Below are 6267 nucleotides of genomic sequence, written 5' to 3'. Positions count from 1 at the left end.
ACCCAAGTTCGATCCCTGGTACAAAAAAAAAAAAGGGAAGCTGGTTCTACCCGAGTCTTAGGGGCATCTTAGCCACTGGAAGAGCCAGTTGTGTCCCCCATGGAAACTCTGAGGTGCAAAGGTCCTGGGGTGGGTGGGATGGGGGTGTGGGTGGGGTGGGGTGGGGAGCACAGGCAATGGGTGGCAGGGAGGGACGGGGACTCCCTTGGGGTTGGGTGGACAGGAACAGGGGCTGGATAGGAGGACAGAGGACAGGGAATCAGGGCATGGACCCTTGTCTTTGGCCGTAACACTTGGTGACAGTTTGTAGTGTTCCAGTGCCTATGGCAGGAGGTAGCTGGTCCCTTGGGGTTGGGTGGACAGGAACAGGGGCTGGACAGGAGGACAGAGGACAGGGAATCAGGGCATGGACCCTTGTCTTTGGCCGTAACACTTGGTGACAGTTTGTAGCGTTCCAGTGCCTATGGCAGGAGGTAGCTGGTCCCAGGAATCGCCCATGGATGCATAGATGATGTCAAAGTCCCAGGCTTAGTGGAGGGAAAGGGCCTAGCCACAGCAGCCACTGTGCTCATGGTGTTCCTAGTTGGCTTGGCACCTTGTGCTGGTCTGGGCTATTCCCGGGCCACTTCCGTATGTTTTTTTTTTTTTTTTCATATTTTTCCATTTCTTATTGACAGCTCAGTGTCTTCCCCACCTCTGGTTCCCCTGGTGATGTGGTGGGGGATGGGGCCACAGCCCAAGTTATGGTCCCCTCCTGCCTCCCCTCAGGCTTCAGTGTCACCACGTGCATAATGACACCAGAGGGATGAGACTATTCAGCTCCCAAGTCCCAAAGGCAGTGCCCCTGGGCCCTGAGCCACAAAGCTAGTGTGGCCTGCAAGGCTGGGGTCACACTACCTGGCCTTCACGTATACCTTGCATCACTGTATCCTTTCTTCTCACTGAGGGGAGCTGGAGGTGGGGTCTCCCTGGCCCAATCTTCAGACAGCTTCAGGGAATCTCATGGCATCTGTGTCTGAAGTTGTCACTAGACTCTGAGTCACACCGATCCAAAGGTGTCCTCTCACATGCAGAACAGGGGACCCGGCCCACAGGCATGGTCTGAACACAGGCTCCTTACACTTCCATGTAGGGGAAACAATGGCACAGACTTCAGACTCAACAAAGTCAGGCTGTCCCTGCATCACTGGCTTGTGCTCTTCAGGGTAGCTTGTGGGACATCATTCATGAAAAACAACATTAAGGAAACTTGATAGAAAAGGTCTTCAAAGCGTGGTGGTGCAGCCCTGTGATCCCAGCACTTGGGAGGCTGAGGTAGGAGGATCACCACGAGTCGGAGGACAGCCTGGGCTACATAGTAAGTTTAAGGCCAATCTGAACTACAAAGTGAGACCCTGTCTCAAAAAAAAAAATCCTTCAAGGTCTTCACCAACAGACCTCTTCTTCATAGAAAGTTCTTTTCGCAAAAGCTTTTGTCTTTTTATTTTGTCATTAATGATATGCATATACAGAGCTCCAGCATTCTAGTAAGTCTATGAAACTAAAAAAAGCTACAAAAGCAAAGGAAGATGTAAATTATATTTGTGAAAACTTGTACCTTGTGGTAAGAGTACTGATGGAAGACCGCTGCGTTCGGCTTTCCCAGGATGCTCTTCTGCTAACAGGACCCCTGGTTTTCCATCTTAGGACTCATAGGTTTTATGAACCACTGGGTGGAACAGAGTCCAGCTGGGGTCACAGACAGGTGTAAGAAGTAAAATTGTAGGGAACAGGGGAAGGGGATGTTACCAGAACCTCTGCAGTGAGTCCTGGTCTCCTTCGAGCCACAGCAGCACACGGCGAATTACAGGAAAGGTAGGAAAATGAGACTGAGAAGAAGCTGAGCTTTGGGTCTGATCAGTGCTGCTCTGGGCAGCAAAAACAAAAGCCCCCACCTTACCACACCTTTTATTCAGTACATCGGGAGAAACAAATGTAACAAATGACTTGCAGAGAGTTCAGCACATCCTGCGTAAATAAGATGTTAACAGTCCAAGAACAATGAGGAGCAGAGTAGATGTTTGTTCTCCCAGGATGTTTTCAGCTCCCAGGATGTTTCTTGCCCTGGAGAATCACAGCATCACTGGATCATTGAAGTCTCAGTTGTGACGGGAGGCCAAATTGGAGTTATTCTGTGGCTGGGCTGTAGGCAAGAGAACTAGGCTAACCAAATGATTTTACCCTAAAATTATGTAGCATTGCTCCTGACAAAAATATTTTTAATTGGTCTGTATTTTCTTAACCACTCTAATAAGCCCTTCTCTCAGAATTAGCTCTGTGAACTAGCTGAAAAGGACACACAGGCTGTAAAAAGACTCACACCAGAGATTAGGTTCTAGGGTAAGGGATAACTGCTAAACAAGTTTTCCTAAATTATGGTCCTGGAAAGCCAAAAGGTCATAAATAACCATAAAAAGGGAAAGGTGGGGAGAGGAATAACAGGTGTGGGCCAAGATAGATTGCTCAGGATAGACTGTGAGGCCTGGATCCTAGGCATGGTAAGTGGGGGAGAGACTATCCTGCAGGTTAGGAATAAAAGCACTCAATGGGAGTGTGCCTGTCTGTGTGTATGGCCACTACTCTTGCAAGAGCATGGATTAAAGCCTCACTTTTGCTGCCTCCGTGGTCTTTTCTTTTTTTTTTTAATCTGAACAAGTAAATAATTTCTGACATAGGGCAGTGTGGGTATACTCCCAGCCCTGCTGCACAGTGACAGGCCAGCCCTCCTGGCTTGAAACTCTCCCCTCACTTCATGACACCAGCCACGCTTGGCCTCTCTTTCCCCTCTGACTGTGCTTCCTCTGTCTCCAGCAGGGTGAGCCCTGCTACAGTGTGGAAAAATGTCACCCTATATGGCCCAGGAGTGTATCCTGGACAGAGGGCTTTGCAGCCTCTGCACTCACATTTCCCTGGTGGCTGGACATGTTTCAGTCCACAGGACAGCATCAAGTGAGGACACCATCTCTCCTGCCCTGTAGCCCATGATGGCCTAGCCCAGAAACACTATATTTTCAGGACTGAAGTCTGTGCCCAGCTGTGCAGCCTCTCAAGACCCTTTCTGCTCATAAATGCCAACTCCTAGGTCCATTCCCTGGCTTTTGGGAAATCCAGATGGTCTTTGGTCCCCCTTTGGCTTGGGATCTGAGGATCTCTAAGTTCTCCTGCCCCTCGGCACAGGGCTCCATACGGTTTTGATTGTTGCATCAGGGCAGCCAACCGAGATTATAAACTCAGCACTAATAATGAATTAAAAGGATAGAGTTTGTAAAAAAGGGAAGACACTTTATTTATAAAGGGGAAAAGCAGAAGACAGAAAGCTGCCCTGTGTGAGATTGTTCCGGAATCATGGAAAGAAATATATGGAGACACAGAAGTTTGGTAAAAAAAAAAAGCCGGGCCAGGAACCTAGCTCAGTGGCGCTGTTATCTGCCTTGCAAGTGCAAGGTCCTCAGTTTGATCCCTGGTACCACAAAAAACCCCAAAAAACAAAAAAAAAACAAAGCCTTTACTTGCTAGCAGGGCAGGACTGCCAGAAACTCCTCTGATCAATGTCTGTGCCCTTCTTTGTTTTAACATTTCCTTTTATATCTTCTTTTAGCCATTACCTCATTCCTGGTGGTCTTAGTAAAATTTCTGTTTCTCTTTTACAACTAGTTCCCGTTAATGGTTAAAATCACAGACATATAACAAACAGATGGCGGGCTGGGGATTTAGTTCAGTGGTTCCACCTCCTGCTTCGAAAGGTCAAGGTCCAGAGTTCATCCCTGGTACCAAAAAAAGGTAGCCCCTCCCTCTTTTGTCTCCTTTGCATTTTATTGGAAATGGAGAGGAGTGGCTACCTTGTTTTTTGTTTGTTTGTTTGCTTTTTTGAGACAGGGCCTTGCTTTGTAGTGCAGGCTGGCATTGAACTCATTATGTAGCCCAGGCTGGCCTCGAACTTGCAGTGATCCTCCTGACTCGGTCTCCCGAGTGCTAGGATTACAGGCATGCACCACCATGCTCAGCACTACCTTGGTTTTGAGCACTTGGCTCTCGTTATGCTTTGTCACCCTTCCTTTTGATCCTTTGATGTAAATCCAGTGCCATTTGTTACCTTTTTTTTTTTTTAACCTGGCTTCTTCTGCTCACTCTCTCTCTCTGTCTCTCTCTCTCCTTTTAATTCTCTTTCCAGTAATGTTTTAACTCTTTCTAGTCAGGATTAGCCAGAAAACCTAGTGAGGCCCTTTAATCTATTCTTTCCCTGCTGACAGACCTTCTCCCTACACAACTGTTATAACCACCAGTGAAAAATAGTCATCTGCAGCATCTAGTTTTAGTTTATCCTTGAGGTGTGGAACCAACCTGGGGTCCTTAAGAATCAGTTCCCAGTCCACATCTGTAATGGGCGGAGTTGTTAGGATTTCCACACATTCCATCACAAACTCCTCCTCTTAATCATTAGAGACCTGGGCTGCAAGCTCCTCAACACAATAAACAGATTTTCAGTTGGTCCATCGTGCTGGGAAATGTTTCTGATCATTTTCATCAGCAGAGGATCCTCGAACTTCAGAGTTCTTTTCATGACTGCCTTTGGCCCCTTTCCTTCACAGATCAGCTGCACATTTCTCTTGTAAGCAGCAAGATTAAAGCAGAGAGGAATGAGTTCCAGAGCAATTCATCATACGAACATTCAAAGAGCATCTTCATTACCTATGGAATTTAGTGAGTGTGAGCAAACAGTGACTTAAAGCTATTGCACATGCTGATGAGTACGCACACACATTGCTGCTTGCTTATAGTTTTTGTTGCCAACGGGTGAGTTTGGGAAGAAATCCTCAGTCCATACCAAAGGCAGGTTCAGTAAAAACCAGACAGTGATACTCTGTGAATCTTCATACTCACACAGTATCAGCTTCACCAGTTTTTCAACAATATCCATTTCTGCCATATTTTTGTTCTCCATAAAATCCTGAGTTTCCTTAAGAATATCACAACTGGAATAAGCAGCTTGAAACCATCCCTATCAAGAGCCTTCACCAACATGTGAACTATACTCCTTTTCCTCAACTTCAGTTCTTTATAAATATCCTCAGCCTGATTCAGAAACAAAGAGCAACTTGCAATAGCTGTTCTTGTTTTACTACAGGCCCTGGTGGGTTTTTTTGGTTTTGTTTTGTTTTTTTCCGGTATTGGACATCAAACTCAGGACCTTGCGCTTGTAGTGCCACTGAGCTAAATCCCTGGCCAGGCTCCGGTATTTTTCAAAGTTTTTTTCATAATCCTTTTTCAAGGTCTGGTCTTCAAGGTCTTTATCAACAGACTTTTTCCTAGAAAGTTCTTGCCAAAGCTCATGTTTTTTAAACTCATGATCAATGATGTTCATACACAGAGCTTCAATTTTATAGTGAGTGATTTCTCCTGAAACTGAGAAAAGCTAGAAAAACAAAAAACCAAAAACCAAAACAAACAGTAACTTATGCTTGTAGCTTACTCAACACTTTGCTTGCAATCTTCCATTAGGACTTTTGCTTGTATGTAGGGGGCAGCTTCATTCCATCATGGTTTTTCCAAGTCATCAGGATTTTGAGCAAGCTGCAGGGTCAGAGCAGAATCCAAGCCCTGTCAGGAATATTTTCAGACAATCACTCAAGGTATTCATCCATGTCGCTAATGCTGGCAATTTCCTCAATCTCTGTTCCTTCAGAATGAGGTAGATCTTTAGGATTGCTTGATTTTTCTTTCTTTTCTTTTCCTGACAGTGAATCACAGCAGTTCTATAACTAACACATCTGCTCTTTTTAGTTTTGAGGGATGACTAAGTTTACATTCCTCAACCACCTTCTGAGTCAGGGAAGTTAGATCTGGTTTGGCTTTGAGCCCCTTCAGATGAATACCTTTGAGGTCTCTGGAATCCTCCCCTTGCATGGCAGCAGCTAAGGGGCTAGTGGGCTACTTCCAAGATGCGGATCAAGCACTCTTGTTGATGGACACTGTGGTACCCAGTGGTTCCAGGCTCTTGTCCTGTTCAAAGAATTGGATGGAGACAGCTAATGAACATAATAGTTTAATGCTGATTGAAGAGGAATGTTTATTTTAGAGAAGGAGAGGAAAAGAAGAAAGAGAAAAGAGGAGATATATCCTACATGCAGGACAGGCCACTTCAAGGACAAGGGGGCAATGAGGGCGAGGCCCAAGGGCTACTGTCTTTTTATCTTCTTTTGATGTCAGATCAGGGCCATCCCACACAGG

At 45.9% G+C, this 6267-nt stretch overlaps 1 pseudogene; it reads right to left on the bottom strand.

The window, feature by feature from the left end:
• Window positions 1–3427: 3427 nt before the first annotated feature.
• On the bottom strand, window positions 3428–5943 carry LOC101697863 (kinesin-associated protein 3 pseudogene; annotated as a pseudogene).
• Between the last annotated feature and the right edge of the window lie 324 nt (window positions 5944–6267).

Source organism: Heterocephalus glaber, unplaced genomic scaffold (genome assembly GCF_053883595.1).
Source record: "Heterocephalus glaber isolate CG9 unplaced genomic scaffold, H.glaber_assembly_v1.0 deba00001614, whole genome shotgun sequence".
NCBI lineage: Eukaryota > Metazoa > Chordata > Mammalia > Rodentia > Bathyergidae > Heterocephalus > Heterocephalus glaber.
This window is presented reverse-complemented; position numbering and strand designations above follow the sequence as displayed.